The sequence below is a fragment of the Hylobates moloch genome, unplaced genomic scaffold (assembly GCF_009828535.3).
Source record: "Hylobates moloch isolate HMO894 unplaced genomic scaffold, HMol_V3 SCAFFOLD_11, whole genome shotgun sequence".
Classification (NCBI taxonomy): Eukaryota; Metazoa; Chordata; class Mammalia; order Primates; family Hylobatidae; genus Hylobates; species Hylobates moloch.
In genome coordinates, this window is record NW_026652286.1 from 44,095,848 (window position 1) to 44,117,263 (window position 21,416).

Genomic DNA, 21,416 nt, shown 5'->3' on the forward strand with positions numbered 1-21,416 from the left:
ATGTGAGCACAGCTGGCTACTTTGTCACACTCCTAACCCTGGCAAGTGCAGACAGGCCCAGGAGCTGTCCAAACAATTGGGAAGGAGAAACAATACATTATCACTGTGAAATAATATAATACAGAGGTATCTAGAGTAAAATATAAAACTCCCTCTTCATTAAGCCTCAACCCACATTTGCCAGTGACACCCCCCAGCTCAGAAGTGACCACTGTTTTAGAAGTCTGTTGTACAATCTTTCGGATTTTTCCTAAGCATGTACACATACAGGTATATATTCACATACAGGTATGTGTGTTTGGTCTACATACCTGTAATCATACCATATAATATGTTCTGCAACTTGCCCTTTTCACATAAAAATTTATTTGACATGTTTCCATACCAGCATATAATAGATTCCTCACATTTTTAATTAATTTCTTTTGAGACAAAGTCTCACTCTGTCGCCCAGGCTGGAGTGCAGTGGCACCATCATGGCTCACTGCAACCTCGACCACCTGGGCTCAGGTGATCCTCCCACCTCAGCCTCCTGGTAGCTGGGACTACAGGTGTGCACCACCATACCCAGCTAACTTATTTGTAGAGATGGGATTTCACCATGTTGCCCAAACTGTTCTCAAACTCCTAGGCTCAAATAATCCGCCCACCTTGCCCTCCCAAAGTGCTGGGATTACAGGTGTGAGCTATCATGGCTGGCGATTCCTTAAACTTTTAAAAGCTTAAAAAAATCCTATGTAAGAATGTGCCACAACTTTATTTTCCCATTTTGCTACATCTAGACATTTAAGTTGTTCACAGTGTTTTGCCATGTCAAACAATGCTGTATTGATAACACTGGCAGCACATCTCTAATTTTACACACAAGCTAATATTTCTCTAGGATATATACCAATAATTAGAATTAATGGGTTGAAAAGCTTGTGTATTTTAAATGTCAACAGATATTCCCAGATTACCATCTAAAACTGTGTACTAGTTTATGATCTCACCAACAGAGGATAAAAATTCCCATCTACACACTTCTACCAATATATTTTATCAATATATAAGATAGAATATATTATTGTTTTAATTTATATCTTATTTCCAGAAAAGTTAAACATCTCCTCACATGTGCAACTGTTCATTCTTATTTCTTATGAAAGGTATTACCATTTTGATTTTAAACATGAGGGTTTAGAGATGCTAGAGTGACACAACCAGTAAGTAGCAGACATCAAAGCTGTCTTTTAACAATTTCCCATCAAAACTAGGCCTCTTTCTGTCAAGTGTAATTCCCCCTACCAGCAGCCAGCAAACTATGGCCTATAAGTTAGCAGCCCATATTTTGTAAATCAGGTTTTACTAAAACATAGCCACGCCCATTCATTTAAGTATTGTCTATGGCTGCTTTTGTTCTCCAATGGCAGAGGTGAGTAGTTACAACTACATGGTCTGCAAAGCCTAAAATATTTACTACTGGGGTCTAAACAGAAACAATAACTTGACTGAGCACAGTGACTCACACCTGTAATCCCAGTACTTTGGGAGGCTGAAGTGGGTGGACTGCTTGCTGTTTGAGCCCAGGAGTTCGAGACCAACCTGGGCAACGTGGCGAGATTCCGTCTCTACAAAAATTAGAAAAATAGCCAGTTGTGGTGGCATGCACCTGTAGTCCCAGATACTCAGGAAGCTAAGGTGGGAGGACTGCTTGAGCCTGGGAGGCCAAGGCCGTGGTGAACCGCCATTGTGCCACCGCATTCCAGCCTGGGAGACAGAGTGGGACTCCATGTCAAAAAAACAAAAATCACACACAAAAAAAAACAAGAGTTAAAAACTAATGAAAAGCTCAAGTCTGGACACGGTGGCTCATGCCTGCAATCCCAGTACTTAGGGAGGCTGAGCGAGACCCCATCTCTACAAAAAATAAAAAAAATTAGGCTAGGCACAGTAGCCCACATCTGTAATCCCAGCATTTTGGGAGGCTGAGGCGGGCGGATCACAAGGTCAGGAGAATGGGGACCATCCTGGCCAACATGGTGAAACTCCATCTCTACTAAAAATACAAAAATTAGCTAGCCGTGGTGGCGTGTGCCTGTAATCCCAGCTACTCAGGAGGCTGAGGCAGGAGAATCACTTGAACCAAGGAGTTGGAGGCTGCAGTGAGCCGAGATCGTGCCACTGCACTCCAGCCTGGCGACAGAGCAAGACTCTGTCTAAAAAAATTAAAAAATTAAAAATTAGCCAGGCACAGTGCTGTGTGCCTGTAGTTTCAGCTACTTGGGAGGCTGAGGCAGGAGGACCCCTTGAACCAAGGAGTTCGAGGTTGCAGTGAGCTATGAAAATCTGGGTGATAGAGCAAGACCCTGTCTCAAAACAAAAAAAGAAAAGCTTCTCAGTGGGGATTAGTTATGGTCTAATTGGCCACAGCCAGAGCATGGCTATGTTACAGTGTGTAGCTCATTTTCAAATAACTTTATATGCAGTATAGGTCTGGTATATAATCCCAAAGGAAGAGCCCAAAACACACAAATGAAGTCAAAAGACTTATCTTTACTTATGGGTTGCAACACTAAAAGATTTTCTATGCCCTACTCTTCGTCTTCCTTGTTTCTTTTCTTTTCTTTTTTTTTGAGATAGAGCCTCATTCTGTTGCCCAGGCTGGAGTGCAGTGGTACAATCACAGCTTACCACAGCCTCAACCTCCCAGGCTCAAGCGATCCTCCTTCCTCAGACTCCTGAGTAGCTGAGACCACAGGCGGGTGCCACCACACCTGGCTAATTTTTGTATTTTTTGTAGAGACAGGGCCTTGTCATGTTGCCTAAGCTCATCTTGAACTCCTGGGCTCAAGTAATCCTTCTGCCTCTGCCTCCCAAAGTGCTGGGATTATAGACATGAGCCACCATGCCTGGCCCCTTATTTAATTTCATCTAATGGGAAACAAACAAATCTGGTTCCTACTGTCCTTCAGTGATTTTGACAATGTAGTTCCTACCCACACACCACAATAATACAAAACCAAAGCAAGCCCCACTATGTCTGCTGCTAAACACCCCCAACAAACACATATACACATCACACCACACCACACCCCACACCATACCACACTACACAACACAACACAGGTGTCTCCTTCCCTTTTGCTAGCAGATTCGCTAGGAAGCAGCTGAACATTCCCAGCAAGTCGAACCAACTGCTAAGAGCTAGCGCCCCTAACCATTGTGGGAAAGGAAGGCCAATTCTCCCCTCTAGATTGTACCCTTCTGAAGATCCTGGCCATGAAAGAAGTCATTTCTCCAGAGAATGTTAAGCCATTCAGTTCCTGTACGGCAGGCAGGGAAGGTGTCATCCTCCCCATTTCATCAGTGGAGGAACTCAGTGTAACTTGTTTCATTTCCTCTTACTTCAAAAGGTCATTTTAAGTAATGGGGTCATTTAGGTTATATCAGTGATCTTTTTAATTTCTCCTCGCATTCTCTCCCAAATTTTGGTTTTACAAAATAATGGTTAAAAAAAAAAAAGCTATCATACTCTCCACGAAATTTAACTTAATCTAGAATTTTGAATGAGAAATTAATAATCAAAGAACAGTGCATTTTAGGCCGGTTGCGGTGGCTCATTCCTGTAATCCCAGCACTTTGGGAGGCCAAGGCGGGCGGATCACCTGAGGTCAGGAGTTTGAGACCAGCCTGGCCAACATGGTGAAACCCCGTCTCTACTTAAAATACAAAAAATTAGCTGGGCGTAGTGGTACGCACCTGTAATCCCAGCTACTTGGGAGGCTGAGGCAGGAGAATTGCTTGAACCTGGGAGGCAGAGGTTGCAGTGAGCCGAGATCACGCCATTGCACTCCAGACTGGGGGACAAGAGCGAGACTTCATCTCAAAAAACAAACAAAGAACAGTGCATTTTCTTACACAAATAAACAGGTATTAAGTGGTTCTCTGGATAGGAATTTGGCAATACATATCAACCTTAATGCCTATAATCCTAGCACTTTGGGAGGCCGAGGTGGGCGGATCACCTGAGGTCAAGAGTTTGAAACCGGCCTGACCAACATGGAGAAACCCGTCTTAAAAAAATACAAAATTAACTGGGCATGGTGGCACATGCCTGTAATCCCAGTTACTCGGGAGGCTGATGTGAGAGGATCACTTGAACCCTGGAAGGTTGAGGCTGCAGTGAGCTGTGATCACACCACTGCACTCCCGCCTGGGTAACAGAGTGAGACTCTGTCTCAAAACAAAGAAACAAAGAAACAAAAATGTTCATATCTGGCTGGGTATGGTGGCTCACACCTGCACTCTGAGAGGCTGAGGCAGGAGGATCTCTTGAGGCCAGGAGTTCAAGACCAGCAATCTTCTTGCCTCAGCCTCCCAAAGTGCTGGTGCTAGGATGATGGGCATGAGCCACTGCACCCAGCCTAAAATAGTAAATTTTGTTACATACATTTTACCAAAACTAAAAAAAAAAAAAAAAAGCTGGCTGGGTACAGTGGTTGAAGCCTGTCATCCCAGCACTTTGGGAGGCCAAGGTAGGATTGCTTGAGCCCAGGAGTTCAAGACCAGACTGGACAACACAGTGGGACCATGTCTTTACAAAAAATTTAAAAATTAGCCAGGTGTGGTGGCATACACCTATAGTCCCAGCTACTCAGGAGGCTAGGGTGGGAGGATCACTTGAGTCTGAGCCTGGGAGGTTGAAGCCGTAATAAGCTGTGATCATACCACTGCACTCTAGCCTGGGCAAGAGTGAGATCTTGTGTCAAAAAAAAAAAAAAAAAAAAAAAAAAGGAAACAAAAAGAATTAAAAAGAAAAAAAAAAGCTCATGTTCTTTCATCAAATAATTCCAATCACAGAAATAAAACTTTAGGAAATAATCTGAAATACAAAGATATATGGACAGTAATAGAATTATTTATCATTCTGAAAAACTGAAGGAAAACTAACAATAACTTAAATTATGGCAAGAATATACATATGATGAAATCTTATGCAGTCACTTAAAATGTTTTAAATAAGTTTGGCTGGGTACAGTGGCTCACGCCTATAATCCCAGCACTTTGGTAGGCTGAGGTGGGATGATTGCTTAAGCCCAGGAGTTCAAGACCAGCCTGGGCAACATAGTGGACTCCACTTCTACAAAAAATAAAAATAAAAAAAATAGCTGGGCATGATGGCATGTGCCTGTAGTCCAGCTACTTGGGAAGCTAAAGCAGGAAGATCACTTGAGCCCAGGAGGTCAAGGCTGCAGTGAGCGAGGATTGCAACTGTACCACTGTACTCCAGCCTGAGTGACAGAGCAAGGCCCCGTCTCTGGGGGAAAAAAAAAGTTTTAAATAATTTTAATGACATAGGGAAATACTCAAGAAATGCTGAATTTTAAAAGCAGGATATAGGCTGGGTGTAGTGGCATATGCCTATAATCCCAGCCCTTTGGGAGGCCAAGGCAGGTGAATCGCTTGGGCTCAGGAGTTCAAGACCAGCCTGGGCAACATGGTGAAATCCTGTCTCTACAAAAAATACAAAAATTAGCCGGGCATGGTGGCATGCACCTGTAGTCCTAGCTATTTAGGAGGCTGAGGTAGGAGGACTGCTTGAGCCCAGGAGGTTGAGGCTGCAGTGAGCTGTGATTATACCACTGCACTCAAGCCTGGGTGAGAGTGAGACCCTGTCTCAAAAAAAAACAAACAAACAAAAAGAGGCAGGATAAAACTATTATGGTATGGCCCCACTTTTAAAACTATATATACAAATATTTATAGACAGATAGATATATCATATACATATCTATCCCTCTCCCCACATGCTTGTGAGTTTGTATATGTGTATGTACACTTGTAAGGAGGTATACCAAATAATGTTCATTTCTGAGTTGTGGAATTATGGGTGCCTTTTACTTTCTCCCTTAACACATTATTTTTCATGTTTTCTAAATAGTACCATCATACACAATTAGGAAAAAATTAGTTTCATATTGTTTAATCTAGTAATCTATTTGTAGATATGTATCATAAGAAAATAACCAAAAACATAGACAAAAACTTATGCATAATAATGTTCATGTAAAGATACACAAAAAACTATTAATAAATAATGGTTACTTCTGCAGTGCAGAATTAGGGTAAAGACTTATTTGGGGACTTATTTGTTATATCTATTACAAAAATGATTTGAAAAAAATTCCATTATTATTTGAAAAAACCTGAAAGCATATAAAAATCCTATATGATAGACTATTAGGCAGCCATTACAAATATTTATGAAGAGTATATATAAATTTATATAATGAAAAAATGGTAAATGGGGAAAAAAGCAGAATATAAAATTTTAGGTAATATATGATCTGGAAATTGCAAAACCAGAAATATACAAGCACAAAATACTGAAAGAAAATAGGCTAAAATAAGAACAGTAGTTTTCTCCAGATAGTGGGATTATGGGTGATTTCAGTTTTCTTCCTTATACTTCTCTGCGTTTTTCACATGTCCTAGAATGAGTATATACTATTTTTCAATCAGGCTTAAAAAATGTTTTTGGTTTCTGTCCTATAATGAAAAGCCCGCTCCTTGTGAGAAATTTTATCCACAAAGGATTATCAGTAGTAAGCAACCCACTAGCAAGAAGACTGTTTATAATGTATATGTCTAAGAAAATCATCTTTGGTGGGTCAGTGAGCTCAGTTTAAAGGGACACAGCTCTGACCACTTCCTGCCTTCTTGCTTTTGGAGTTGTTTTAGTAACTATAACTGAGGAATCAAGTTCCCAAACATGAGATGCCTGACAAACTTTATACTGTACTGTAAGAACCAGGACCACCACCTTCTCTCAACCTAACCTCTAAGGCTTTACACTTAAGAATAGACAAGACCGGGCCGGGTGTGGTGGCTCATGCCTGTAATCCCAGCACTTTGGGAGGCTGAGGTGGGCAGATCACCTGAGGTCGGGAGTTTGAGACCAGCCTGACCAACATGGAGAAACCCCGTCTCTACTAAAAATACAAAAATTAGCCGGGCGTGGTGGCACATGCCTGTATTCCCAGCTACTCGGGAGGCTGAGGCAGGAGAATCACTTGAACCCAGGAGGCGGAGGTTGCGGTGAGCCGAGATCATGCCTCTAGCCTGGGCAACAAGAGCAAAACTCTGCCTCAAAAAAAAAAAAAAAAAAAAAAAGAATAGACAAGACCTAAATAACATAGATTGGGTCATGTTAGTCTGTAAATCAAAAACAATAGCTAATTACATGAAGAATAAAATCCAAATTTCTTAGCATGGCACTTAAGGTTCTCTAAGATCCAACCCTCAAATTTCCTTCCCAGCCTCATCTTCAGTTCATTCCCTAAAACATCCTCTACCTCAGGCACATTTTCCCCATACATGCCAGGCATTTTCCAAGCTGTGTGCCTTTGCCCATGGTGTGACCTCCATTAAATGCCCTGTCTCTTAAACCTACTGAACTCCTATTCTTCCTTTACAACCTGGCTCAAATGCCTTCTCCCTTCAGAAACTCTCCTTATCGCCCCCACAATCAGGAACAATTGTTCTTTGCTCTATGTGCTCCCATATTGCTTGTTCCTCTACAAACTTAATTACAATCCTCCCTGGGGGGATGCTAGCTTTAATACTTGTTTCATTTTACTAAACTCCTGAAGGGCAGAAACCATTTTAAAATCATTTCCACTCCAGCACACTGCTTGCACACAGTAGGTACTAAATATGCTGCCTGAGTAAATGGCAGCCAATTGGCCCTAATCTGAATTCTTTCAGTGGTACAGCCAGGGATGGCAAACTGTCAAAGAAGCTAGTCCCTCTAATTACAAGTTATACATATAGCATGAGTGACCAGCAGAAAATGTCAAGGGCCTGCCACTTTAAGAGGACTGGCAAGATGACTATGTTTACACAATCCTAATTAAAACTAAAGGGCACTGAGGGAAAGAAGAGAAATAGGGAGATTAAGAGGTGTGGATTCTACAGGTCACCTCCTCTTCTTAGTGAGCTTGCTAGGCACTAGGCTGGAAGATCTGAGCTACAAAGTAGCCTATTTTATCTTTGGGGTAGCCTGTAGGATCTAAGTATTGAAAAGAAAATGATTAGGCCACTTTGTCCTGCAGCAACTGGCCCTGCTCTTGGGCATTAACTTCCAATTCTGGTACACAAGGCTTTTTCTCTAAATGAATCCCACTGTACCAATCATTAGGAGAATCCCTTTAAAAAAGGCTTGAAATTAATAACAGCAGGAAACAAAGTCTCTCAATCCTCTGAATCACAATATCCACACTGTCCATTTTGATGAAATTCACCCCCACCTCCTTCAAACAATAGGTCCTACCAAGGAATAACTTCTCTCAGGACCAACATGTCCTGTGATTGTTTTTCAGGAGCAAGCTTCGAGTGCCTGCTTCTCATTAAATAGCTGCTTAATGTCTGATCATCCAGCTGTGACTATAAGTAGAGAGTAAAGTAACTATAATTTAGGAGGTAAAAAGGAAATTCCACTCCTACTCCAAGTCCAGTAGTCAAACAGCTTAGAATAGACATTTCCCTACCTCAAACCTTCTTAGGCTTATCCAATTTTCAGATCTAGAATTTTTAGCGTCTCTTAACTCTTTCAATATGAAAATGAGGAAAACAATGTTTAGAGTAAGAAAGAGAATTGCAAATGATTATACAGTAACTTAGTGACAGAATCCTTTGACCAGGCTGTCTAACACCTCATTTAACTGATGAGTTTTCAAGACCACCGTTTCCAGGAACAGATTGCAGGGCACTATAATATAATCAGCTTAATTTGCATATATTCAAGATAACAGCCCCTAGGTTTGACCCCTTCACCATCTTCCTGCCTACCTTTTTTCAAACCCGCAACTGCTAACAACAACAAAAAATCAATGTAGTGATTTAATACATCATTTCTCCCTAAAAAAGACTGGAGCTACCAAACCATCTGCTTCAGCCTCACCACCAGGGATTCATCTTGATTGATTTGGGTGTGCTGGTGGGCAGTGGCTGCCACAGCCTGAAGAACTCTTCCAACTCTTTCTGGGGGTCTTCTGGAGATGGGACTGCAATGACTCCTCAGCCACAGTTTCCTATAGAGCAACATGTTGAAACACACTTGTGCCCTCAACACACTTGTGTTTGAGCCCTCAACACACTTGTGATTTGGGAGGAGTACCAGGAGAAAGACCAGTTTTTGGCAGGGCACGGTGGCTCACGCCTGTAATCCTAGCACTTTGGGAGGCCAAGGCAGGTGGATCACTTGAGGTCAGGAGTTCAAGACCAGCCTGGCCAACATGGTGAAACCCCTTCTCTAATAAAAATACAAAAAATTAGCTGGGCATGGTGGCACATGCCTGTAATCATAGCTACTAGGGAGGCTGAGGCAGGAGAATCGCTTGAACCCGAGAGGTGGAGGTTGCAGTGAGCCAAGATCCCGCCATTGCACTCCAGTTTGGGTGACAGAGAGAGACCCTGTCTGGGAAAAAAAAAAAAAGAAAAGAAAAGGCCAGTTTTCTCCATTATCTAGTCACCCCGACCTATACGCAAGCATATGCACAGTCACTATAAAGGAAAGTGACTTGTTTTCCAGAAGACATTTCTAATCTTATTAAATCAAATGAAAACTGCAATCAAAATACTCTCCTTAGGAAGTTATTTACTTATTCTAACAAAACACTTCTTTGGGAGCTGCCTTTAAAGTCTACTCCACGTGAGACAAACAGAAAAATTCGGTGTTACTGTTTTATAGTCACGCCTCATTCTTCACCAAAAAAGGTATTGCCTTGTATGATTCTTTGGCTCACGGTATCTTCTGGCTGTTTCTAAAAATTGAATCCACCAAGCTAAGAGTAAAGATTTGCTACCTCTGAGGAGATTCAAAAGACTGGCTCAGAGGCAGTCTGAGGCAATGACATCATCACCAAAGGAAATCTAAGGCTGAGAACACAATTACTTTGAAGGGGTCAAACTTATAAACATTCTAATTGCCCCATAATTACAATCAAGGGGGCAAGACATGTACAATATCTGCCACATTTGTTCAACTATTACATCACTTTATAATTACACATTATATAATAATAAATTTTGGCCCTGGAAGAAATCTTCAAGATCATATAATCCAAACTGTCCCTTTTTACATATGAGAAAAGTTCAGTCCATTGAGGTTAGGCAATTTGTCCCTGGTCACACATCTGGTTAGCAACAGTTAGGATGAGAAACGCAGACACCCAAACTCCCAGCATAATGCACCCACACATACTTATGTATACAGCTCCTCCTCCTCTGCTTCTCACTTCCTTCACTCCCCTGATCAAAAGGGACAGAAATAACTCGGGACACCAAAGCATACCAAGAATGGTTCTGAAACCCAGTAGCGGAGAAATGATGGCTTAAAAACCAGGACTTCTCTACAGTGGCCTCAATGGCCAATGTTTAGTGTCTGGCTCACAAGAGTTCTGGGCAATCTACCTCAGAGCAAGGGCCAATGAAAACCTCTGGACACCACCCTCCCACAGTTAGAAAAATATCTTTATTAAACCTCTCTGCTCTCCTCCTACAGTAACCTGTTTGCCTCGAATAATTGAAAGACGGTCACTTTGAAGAATCTGGGTCAGGGAAAAAATAAATAGTAGAGATCCTGCTCAGGACAAAGCTGACCTATGAAAAAGTAGAGGGCAGGAACCATTTTGACTTACCTCCTGGTGGAAGCCTCCACACACTAGAACAGGGTGATCTCTGGCAGTCTGGCTTAGAATTAGTTTCCACCTAGGGAAGGGGCAAAGGGACAGGAATGATTATTCATTCCCCTAACCCCCCCACTCTTGGTCAACTCAGCCTCACATTATCCTGGGCAACCCCAGCGTTCTGTGGATCAGACAGCAAGCAGAAGGGAAGCCATGCAGGCCAGGTCAATGGGGTGAGTCAGTGGCAGAGCAGGAAGAGTCACTGGGGCAGAAATTCTGGCCTTCCGTGGCAAGACTGCCAGTCCACACCCACACTTGGTCAGCACTGTGAAGGCCCTGCCCTGTTAGGATTTCAGTCTTTAAGCCAGAAAGCTTCTTCCTCAGGAGGCCCCACACCACTCTCATTTTCAAGTGTCTCTCCTCCTGCTCAAAAATCTTCCACAGTTTTCTTCTTCCTAAAGCATCATATCTAAATTCTTTGGCTTAACTTTCCAAATCCTCCATTATATGGCCTCAAGTCATTTATTCAACCTTATTTCCCACTATTCTATAGAATATACTCTGAATTGATCAAGCCAGTCTTCCCACTTCTCTCTGCGTGAGCCAAGCCTTTTCTCATTTCCCTGCTTTCAATTATCCATGAGTGGTAAATTCAAACATCTTCAGGGGTCAGGCAGGTAACAGAAACAAATGATCCAGGCAAGGCCCAGTGGCTCACAGCAGTAATCCCAGCACTTTGGGAAGCCAAGGTGGGCGGATCGCTTGAGCTCAGGAGTTCGAGACCAACCTGGGCAACATAGTAAAACTCCGTCTCTACAAAAATACAAAAAATTAGCCGGGTGTGGTGGAGTGTGCCTGGGTCCCACCTACTTGGGAGGTTGCAGTGAGCTGAGACCGTGCCACTGGACTCCAGCCTGGGCAACAGAGCGAAACCCTGTATCCAAAACAAAACAAAACAAAACAAAATGAATGATCCAGTGGGGCACATGGCAGATCTAGGAAACGCTGCACCCCCCTAAAGGCATTCAAATATTTTAATTCAAATATTTATGTACTGTCTCACTGTGAGCATCACGATAACCTTTTAAATAGTTATTAATACTCTATCTTGCAAATGAGGAAACTTCCCCAAGGTTAGGTAACTGGCAAAATGCTGGGCACAGTCTCTAGACCTGTCTGATGCCAAAGCAAGAGCTCTATACCATTAGGCTTCTAGCAGTTCAAACATTATGGAAGATACAGAACCGTCAAAGTCACTTTTCATGATACACAACCTTAATAGTAGGATGGGAAGCCCAAATCACAGCTTATCTAACCATATCCCAACTGCCTCCAATTCTGCCCATCTTCCAAACCCCATCTTTCTGCCAAAGTATTTCATTCCTAGTTACCCAAGTCCTACGAAATTCCTTCTTCTGTAAATTCCTATAGGGTTTATAGATTAGAGAACACAAATAAGTGCTAAATTATATACTGTCTTGCAAAATCAGATACTGCTTCTATGTATTTTAGTGTCAGCCTCATCAATCAAACTATTGTATTAATCTCTAGAGTTCTTCTACCAAAAATGCCTAACCTGAATCTAATCAAGAAGAATCAGACAAATGCTATGAAAGACAAAAAGGCATTCAGATTAAAAAAGAAATGTTCAAAGTTAAAGCAGACTAAAGACATGATAGTCATGACAACTAAGTGCATAAATACATGCATGATCCTTTAATGAATCCTGAATTTTAAAAAACTCAATAAAAGACATCATGGGAAAATATGAGAAATCTGAACAAGTATTATATATTGGATGTATTGAATCAATGTTAAGTTTCCTGAGTGTTAATAGTACTGTAGTTATATAGGAAGATACCTTTTTCTTAGGAAATACTTGCTGAAATAGGGATTAAATAACATGATATTTACATCTAACAGTCAAAAAGATTCAGAAAATGAAGGATAGAGAGCAAATTTGGCAAAATGTTAATAGTGACTCTAAATGAAAAGTATATAAGTATTTGTTACATTATTTTGCAAAATATCTATAGGTTTGAAAATTTTCAAAATAAAATAATTTAGGAGGGAAATCTTGTATTATATACTTTTTTATATACTCAGATCTGTGACAGATATAATAGGTACTCATTACATTAGGTATCTGCTCACTACCTAAGGAAACTGGGCATTTGGAGGTCAGCAATCAGACAGAGTCCACTTTGCTGCAGCTCATGAGGGGTATAGTAGGAAATTCTTAGGGAATAAGAGGTTTCTCCAAAACTCACATTGTCACACCACAGGAAATCTAGAAAAGCAAGCAATTACCTCAGTCCTCACTGAGGCCATCACAGAAGTACAGGCACTAAACAAATGCCCACTCGCTAGGCAGAATGCAGCTGCTACCCACACGTTAGTACCCAGTGGTAAGGTGGATACAGTGTGACCTCAGAGGACCAAGTGTTGAGGTCACATTGCATCCATCTTGCCACCGGGTACCAAAAATTTGACAACCTGCAAAACAAGTGTCTCTGGCCAGTCACAGGAAGGCACTCAAGTATCAAATAAACATGCCTGAAATATATGCAGTCTTTCCTCCTCACCAGATAAACCAGTCCTCAGCTGCAATAAGGCAGAAGAAATCTGCAAGGCTGAATCACTGGTATTTCCTGTGCAAACTTCAAAGAAACTGGCCCTTCAATAGGACAGAAAGGGCAGGCGACACAGCTGCCAACAGAGGCCTCAACCCAGGAGCATGCTATGCAATAATGCCTTCTCTCCCTTCTACAGCCATCAGATACCTCATTTTTACTTCTGCCAAATGGCCCCTTATTACCGCAACTGATTACCTAATGGCCAACCCTTTACCTTGGTTCTCTCCTCCCGTCAATGAGACCCAAGATACTGGCCTTTCCGGACAGCTCCTCCCTCAATTTGCCAGAGGAATTGTCAAAACTATTACCCTGGCCGGGTGCGGTGGCTCATGCCTGTAATCCCAGCACTTTGGGAGGCCGAGGCGGGCGGATCACAAGGTCAAGAGATAGAGACCACGGTGAAACCCCATCTCTATTAAAAATACAAAAAATTAGCCGGGCGTGGTGGTGGGTGCCTGTAGTCCCAGCTACTCGGGAGGGGAGGCTGAGGCAAGAGAATGGTGTGAACCCAGGAGGCGGAGCTTGCAGTGAGCCAAGATCGCGCTACTGCACTCCAGCCTGGGTGACACAGAGCAAGACTCCATCTCAAAAAAAAAAAAAAAAAAAAAAAACGCTGCCTAGGCCAGGCACAATGGCTTACATCTAGAAACCTAGCACTTTGGGAGGCCGAGGCAGGAGGATTGCTTGAGCTCAGGTGTTCAAGACTAGCCTGAGCAACACAGCAAGACCTTGTCTCTACTAAAAATCAAAAAAATTAGCTGAGTGTAGTCCCAGCTATACTACTTAGGAGGCTGAGGTAGGAAGACAGCCACTGCACTCCAGCCTGGGTGACAGAATGAGACCCTGTCTCAAAAAAAAAAAAAAAAAAAAAGTTGCCCACAGTAGGAGGTAGAGGAGAGGCCATTATTAAGTACACTCTCAGTAAACCCTGAATCTGACAGAGCTACCCAAAACATCAGTGCAGTCTTAAGTTGCATTAGTAGAAGATGACTCTATGCCCCACCTTTGAAGAGCAAAGTTAGAGGACTTGCAGAGGAAAAACACCAATGACCATGGCGAAGGGTCTAGATAGTGTATCATTTCAAATGTGGAGGAAGAACTACACACTTTTAGCCAGGGGAGAACAAGAAAACTTTTTTCAAATATACGCATAGCTTTCACATAGATGAGGAGAAAGACTTATGAGTCCACTATAAGAATACAAAACCAGAACTAATGAGTGGAAGTTACAGGCAGATCGATTTTGGTTTGCCACAGGGAAGAAATTTCAGCATGTTGTAGAAGTTCAGAATGTGGGATTAGGATGCTTGGATTAGGATGTCACCTCCACCACTTATAATCCCAGAATGCGTGGATTAGGATGTCAACTCCACCACTTATAAACTGTGTGGTTTTGTGGAGGTTAATCTACCTGTGCCTCAGTTGCCTTCCCTGTAAAAGAGAATAGTAATAATAGAACTTAGCTCACAGAGCTTTAAGAAGTAGCTTCCGGGGCTGGCCACGGTGGCTCAGGCCTGTAATCCCAGCACTTTGGGAGGCTAAGGCCGGTGGATCGCCTGAGGTCAGGAGTTCAAGACCAGACTGACCAACATGGGAAAACCCGTCTCTACTAAAAATACAAAAAAAATTAGCTAGGCGTGGTGGCGCATGCCTGTAATCCCAGCTACTCAGGAGGATAAGGCAGGAGAATCGCTTGAACTCGGGAGGCAGAGGTTGCAGTGAGCCGAGATCGCGCCATTGCACTCCAGCCTGGGCATCAGGAGCGAAACTCCGTCTCAAAACAAAAACACAGACAAAAAAAAAATTAACCAGATGGTAGTGGTGCGTGCCTGCAATCCCAGCTACTCGGGAGGCTGAGGCAGGAGAATCATTTGAACCTGGGAGGTGGAAGTTGCAGTGAGCAGAAATCACGCCACTGTACTCCAGTCTGGGCAATAGAGCGAGGCTCCATCTCAAAAAAAAATAAAAAGAAGTAGTTTCTGTAAAGTACTTAGAACAGTGCGTAGTTCACAGTATATGCTGGAAAAAAAAATGTTACCTATTGCTATTACTAACTGTTGATACAACAGACCAGGCTGGGTGTGGTGGTTTGTGCTTGTAATCCCAGCACTTTGAGAGAATTGCTTGAGCTCAAGAGTTCGAGACCAGCCTGGGCAACATAGTGAGACCTCATCTCTACTAAAAATAAAAAGAGTTGCCAGGCAGAGTGGTGTGCACTTGTAGTTCCAGCTACTCAGCAGGCTGAGATGGGAGGATAGCTTGAGTCCAGGAGATCGAGGCTGCAGTGAGCTATGATGACGCCACTGCACTCCAGCCAGAGTGACAGAGCAAGACCCTGTCTCAAAATAACAAACAGGCTGGGTGCAGTGGCTCACGCCTGTAATCCCAGCACTTTGGGAGGCCGAGGCGGGTGGATCACTTGAGGTCAGGAGTTCGAGACCAGCCTGGGCAATATGGTCAAACCCTGTCTCTACTAAAAATACAAAAATTAGCTGGTTGCAGTGGCACGTGCCTGTAATCCCAGCTACTTGGCAGGCTGAGGCAGGAGAATCACTTGAGCCTGGGAGGCGGAGGTTGCAGGGAGCCAAGACTGCGCAATTGCACTCCAGCCTGGGCGACAGAGTGAGACTCCATCTCAAAATAAATAAATAGGCCGGGCGCAGTGGCTCACGCCTGTAATCCCAGCACTTTGGGAGGCCGAGGTGGGTGGATCACGAGGTCAGGAGTTCAAGACCAGCCTGGCCAACATGGTGAAACCCCATCTCTACTAAAAATACAAAAATCAGCGGGGCGTGGTGGCAGGGGCCTATAATCCCAGCTACCCAGGAGGCAGAGGCAGAAAATTGCTTGAACCCAAGAGACAGAGGTTGCAGTGAGCCAAGATGGTGCCACTGCACTCCAGCCTGGGTCTGTCTCAAAATAAATAAATAAATAAATAAATAAATAAATAAATAAATAAATAAATAAATAAATAAATAAAATTAAATAAAAATAACAAACAATACAAAAAACAGACCAGATAACCTGAAGACCTTCCTAGTAAATACGCCTAGAAGTGCTCAGAAAAATATAATAAACATCCTTTTAGACTGTGCCAGCTATTAAGGTATTGTCTCTCAGCTCCAAATCTACCCTGTTATGCTCTGCTTTGTAATGCTGGGGCCTGGACTCCACTAAACCCCATTTCACATTTGCCAGCTGGCTCCCTGTCAACAGGGGGTGATAAGGGGAAAACAGAAGACAAGAGAAGGCTTCACGGGACTTCCTCCTTCCTGCAGCCTGGTGTTTCTTGACAACAGAAGTTGGTTCTTCCCAGTTGCTTTTTAAATTCCCAAAACCAGCCTCCTGCCCCCAAAGGCACCAGCATCAGCTAAGTAAGGCTCAATAGAAGCCAGCTCCTCCAGGTTCCTCCTGTGAGGGCCTGAGAAACCAGCAGCACCAAGTAACACCCTCTCTCCAGAGAATCTGGGTACAGCTCTTCCAGATCCCTCTAGACTTCTAGGTTCTGGTAACCCCAACCTTCCTCCCTTTGTTTTTCAGTCCTGGATGAGAAAAATTATTTATGCAGTTATTATATTGAAGTTACTTTAATATTCCCTTTCTGCTTTTTCAGCCCTCCACCAAGGGTTTAAACCAATCTCCTTTATGGAGTTCACCCTATTGTGTGGTTTCTGTTTTGCTGATTGGATCTGAACTGACATATAGATAAACTGAGCTCTCAAGAAAGTAAGAAAAATCCCCAGGAACCAGAAACAAAGAATTAGTGAGGAGGATTAGCGAGCTGATGACATAGCTATCCTATGAATTTGTAACACCCTCATAGGTTCAGAAGACAGATCTTGAGTCCACAAAAAGCACTGAGATCCCTGTGCAGAGGCTGAGACTCTTAAGTTTATACTCAGTAAGATAACAGACTAGGAAAAAAAATCTGTCCAGAGAGAAATAAAAAACTTGCCTTGCTCACCTAGTGAGAAAGGAGGGAAAAACCTCCTAGGAATTCAAAACAGGCTGGGTGAAGTGGCTCATGCCAGTAATCCCAGCACATTGGGAGGCTGAGGTGGGTGGATTGCTTGAGCCCAGGAGTTCGAGACCAGCCTGGGCAACATGGCAAAACCCTGTCTCTACTGAAAATATAAAAATTTGCCGGGTATGGTGGTGTGCACCTGTAGTCCCAGCTACTTGGGAGGCTGAGGTGGGTGGATTGCTTCAGCCCAGGAGGCAGAGGTTGCAGCGAGCCAAGATCCTGCAACTGCACTCCAGCTTGGGCAACAAAGCCAGACAGATCCTATCTCAAAAAATAAAATAAAATTCTAGAAAGCAGACATTAATATGTAGTGAAAAACAAACAAACGATCAGTGGTTCCTGGTATCAGGGTGAAAGGAAAAACGGACTGTAAAGAAGTATGAGAGCCGGGCGCGGTGGCTCACGCCTGTAATCCCAGCACTTTGGGAGGCCGAGGAGGGTGGATTACCTGAGGTTGGGAGTTCAGGACCAGCCTGACCAACATGGTGAAACCTCATTTCTAATAAAAATACAAAATTAGCTGGGCGTCGTGGTGCATGCCTGTAATCCCAGCTACTCAGGAGGCTGAGGCAGGAGAATCACTTGAACCCGGGAGGCAGAGGTTGCAGGGAGCCAAGATTGCACCACTGCACTCCAGCCTGGGGAACAAGAGTAAAAATCCATCTTAAAAAAAAAAAAAAAAGCATGAGAAATCTTTTGGGGGTTAGAGAAATCCTCTATATCTTGATTATGGCTGCTGTTTACAGGTGTAGACATCTGCCAAAACTCAACTTTCTTTAAAATTATTACAAACACAAAATTGAAAACAAGACAAAAACAAGAGCACGAAAAACAGGCAGATTTGAAAATGAACCAAAGAGCACTTCTAATAAATGAAAAAGTTAGCTAATAAAAATAAGAATTCAAAAAACAAATTAGACCTAGCTGAAGAGTAAACTAGTATACTAGAAGATAGATATAAGGAAATTATCCAGAAGTTAACACAGAAAGATAGAAATGGAAATTATGAAAGAAAGAACAAGATGTGGACGACAGAATGAGGAAGTTCAACGTAAGTTAAGCATGAGATCTGAGAGAGGTAAAGAGGTAATGATTGGGAATTTTTACACAATTAGTGAAAAGATATGAAATTTCAGATTAAGGAATTACTATATGCCCCCAGTACATAATGATTTAAGAAAATTAAATTCACACCATGTAATGGAAGTACAGAACACAAATGACAGCAAAGAAGATCTTAAAAACAACCAGAAAGAAAGACAGGTTACCTACAATAAAATAAGTTAATTTGTAAGCATAGTTCTCAAGAGTAACAACAAAAAGCCAGAATTTCAATGAAAAAACACTTTCAAAGTGCTAAGAGACAATAACTGGAAGCCTAGTACCCAGCTAAACTACCAATCAAGACTGAACGTGAGCCGGGCACAGTGGCTCATGCCTATAATCCCAGCACTTTGAGAGGCCGAGGCGGGAGGACCACGAGGTCAGGAGATCCGAGACCAACATGGCTAACACGATGAAACCCTGTCTCTACTAAAAATACAAAAAATTAGCCGGGCATGGTGGTGGGCGCCTGTAGTCCCAGCTACTCGGGAGGCTGAGGCAGGAGAATGGTGTGAACCCGGGAGGTTGCAGTGAGCCGAGATTGCGCCACTGCACTCCAGCCTGCGAAACAGAGTGAGACTGTCTCTCAAAAAAAAAAAAAAAAAAAAAAAAACCAGACTGGAAGTGAAATAAAGATTTTTTAAATGAAGACAGTGTTTACCACTAATAGATTCCCACTGAACAAACATCTGAAGGATGTATGTATCTGTGCAATAAAAAAGGAAGGAATAAAATGCAAGGAAGAATAGTGAAAAAGCAAACAGTAGACATACATGGGTAAAACGAAATAATCACTAACAATACAAAACAATAAACATATTTTAATTGTGTTGGGGTCTCACTCTGTTGCCCAGGCTAGCTAAGAACTCCTGGGCTCAAGCCATTCTCCTGCCTGCTCCTCCTGCCTCAGCCTCCAGAGTAGTTGGGATGACAGGGTGAGCCACCATGCCCAGCTACAAAATAATAATTATTAATTAGAATTGTTGGCCGGGCGCGGTGGCTCACGCCTGTAATCCCAGCACTTTGGGAGGCCGAGGCAGGCGGATCACGAGGTCAGGAGATCGAGACCATGGTGAAATCCCGTCTCTACTAAAAATACAAAAAATTAGCCCGGCCTGGTGGCAGGCGCCTGTAGTCCCAGCTACTCGGAGAGGCTGAGGCAGGAGAATGGCGTGAACCCGGGAGGCGGAGCTTGCAGTGAGCCGAGATCGCGCCACTGCACTCCAGCCTGGGCGACAGAGCGAGACTCCGTCTCAAAAAAAAAAAAAAAAAAAAAAAAGAATTGTTCAACTTCGAGATGGATTGACTTTGGGAATGATCTCATTCTAGAAAGTACTCATTTCGAGTCCGGACAACACCTTTTGGTATGTTTAGTGTACACTGGGTAAGAGGCTAAATTAAATGACCACACCATATATTAGGTTAATGCAAAAGTAACTGCGGTTTTTGCCATTACTTTCAATGGCAATAACCGCAATTACTTTTGCACCAACCTAATATCTTCTGATCATAGTTTTATCAATTAGACACAGCTGTCCAAACAGCCCCTGATCAGCTCTGTTCAGCCACCTGAGCAGGGCTTTGCCCTCATCCTAAAAGTTCCAGAATTCAAGTCTTATTTCAAGGCATTCTTCCCACTTCCATGTTCCACATGTAAAAAAGAATTCTATGTTTCTTAAGGGGCTTTCAGGTAAGATCTTTAAGCTTTTGGAATGTACAGCTTTTCGCTGTGAACTAAGAGCTTAGACATTACAATTAGTCATCCCTTGCTAGAACTTAGGCTAAGAAAAGAATACTTTGGAAGCTTTCACAAAGAAGTATGTGGTTCTTCCTCTACAGAAGAAATACCACACAGAAAGAGGGAGTGAGGAAACATACACCCATCTGTGCTGACAGAAAGCTACCTTACATGATCCTCATGTTCGCCCCAGGTTCCCATATATTCACAGCAGTAAAGATCTCCACAAAGTAGAGAGGCCCAACTCCCTCACCATTAAAGCTTTAACGACCAGACAACCCAGAAGTTTGGAAACATAGAACCAGGCAACAGATACTAGAGAGAGGGAACTATGTATTAAAGCAAGAAAAAATCATTACGTTTTCAAGAGAGAGTGCCACTCCAGGAAAGAGGACAGCTTAATACTGAGGTTCAAATGCCACTAAATGAAAACGGGAAAGAGAAGTTCCTGTGCCCTTTCAGCCCAAGAAATTATTCCAAAGCATACATTTATTCCCATTACATGTCGCAAATCCTGCCTAGCCATTAGGATACAGTGACGAAAAAGTCTCTCATTATCTAGAAGGGCAGACAAACACGCAGACTTTTAAAATACCAGATGACAGGCCGGGCGTGATGGCTCACGCCTGTAATCCAAGCACTTTGGGAGGCCGAGGCGGGCGGATCACGAGGTCAGGAGTTCAAGACCGGCCTGGCCAAGATGGTGAAATCCCGTCTCTACTAAAAATACAAAAATTAGCCGGGTGTGGTGGCGGGCCCCTGTAATCCCAGCTACTCGGGAGGCTGAGGCAGGGAACTGTTTGAACCCGGGAGGCAGAGGTTGCAGTGAGCCGAGATCGCGCCACTGCACTCCAGCCTGGGCGACAGGGCGAGACTCCGCCTCAAAAAAAAAAAAGAAAACAAACAAACAAACAAACAAAACAGATGACAAGTGCTAACTCAGAGGTAAGCAAAAGAGAGTACCCAGAGGCGGCAGCATCAACCCAGTGGGCTCCCGCCCACCCACAATCTTCACACAGTCACACCACTTATAGTCACAAATTTGTACTCTCCGAGGTGCGTGTATGAAACATGTTATCTGTGAGAGTCCATGGATGAAAAACAAACAAACAAAAAAAAACAAACAAAAATTAAAAAAACAAAAAAAAAGACAACCTGTTTTGACCAGGACAACCACCCCAGGAAGTAGGCAAGGCAGCTAAGGTCATTGTTTACATACATGAAAAGTGAGGCTCAAAATACAC

General features: G+C 43.0%; 1 protein-coding gene across 4 annotated transcripts in view; it reads right to left on the bottom strand.

The window, feature by feature from the left end:
• Positions 1–21,416, bottom strand: part of NUMA1 (nuclear mitotic apparatus protein 1) — a 78,559-nt gene that overhangs the window by 56,421 nt on the left and 722 nt on the right. For 3 of the 4 annotated variants that reach the window (XM_058446778.1, XM_032166829.2, XM_032166832.2), the window contains exon 2: positions 10,683–10,752. The gene's annotated coding sequence lies outside the window, so the exon portion shown is untranslated. Of the gene's footprint in view, positions 1–10,682; positions 10,753–11,540; positions 11,605–21,416 lie in introns of all 4 variants that reach the window. The other variant, XM_058446777.1, reaches the window with a different exon arrangement.